Here is a 502-nt window from a genome sequence, read left to right on the forward strand (position 1 = left end):
ATGTTATGACTGCACTTTTCTCACAGAACTTGTCCATCAAGAGAGCCCGAATCATGCAATAGTAAACATTGTAGTCATCATCCACCAGAGACACAATGTCTCCTACTTGATATGTGGTGCCCTGGAAACAATAAAGTGTGATTAAAGTACATATTAACTTAATATTTGAATGTATTAATAATAGATAGTTGTGGAGAACAATAGATAATAATTTATATTTATTAGAGTGTAATATTAATAAATTTTATAACATTATTCAGTAATTTAAAAGTGGCTCCAATCTAGCTACATAACTTGGGTCCTAATAATCTTTAGAGGCACGAGGCAGGTATGTACCTACCTACATCAATGAATACCCTTGCTGAAAAAATGACCACCTTCTTGCAGTTATGAAAATTGTAAAAAATATGATCTTACCTGGTTTGATAATGATTCCATGATCATAGGAAGATCACAATTACCGGGAAATGTAGTCACATCCTGGAATGATCAGTGGAACAAT

The 502-nt window shown here is 33.1% G+C and overlaps 1 long non-coding RNA gene across 1 annotated transcript; it reads right to left on the minus strand.

The window, feature by feature from the left end:
- Nucleotides 1–9: 9 nt before the first annotated feature.
- LOC113473782 lies at nucleotides 10–483 on the minus strand. Its single transcript, XR_003395654.1, has 2 exons — nucleotides 418–483; nucleotides 10–121 (listed from the first exon to the last, which is right to left on the minus strand). It is a non-coding gene; the product is annotated as an uncharacterized LOC113473782 (long non-coding RNA).
- Between the last annotated feature and the right edge of the window lie 19 nt (nucleotides 484–502).

This window comes from Diaphorina citri, unplaced genomic scaffold (assembly GCF_000475195.1).
Source record: "Diaphorina citri unplaced genomic scaffold, Diaci psyllid genome assembly version 1.1 scaffold93368, whole genome shotgun sequence".
Lineage (NCBI taxonomy): Eukaryota > Metazoa > Arthropoda > Insecta > Hemiptera > Psyllidae > Diaphorina > Diaphorina citri.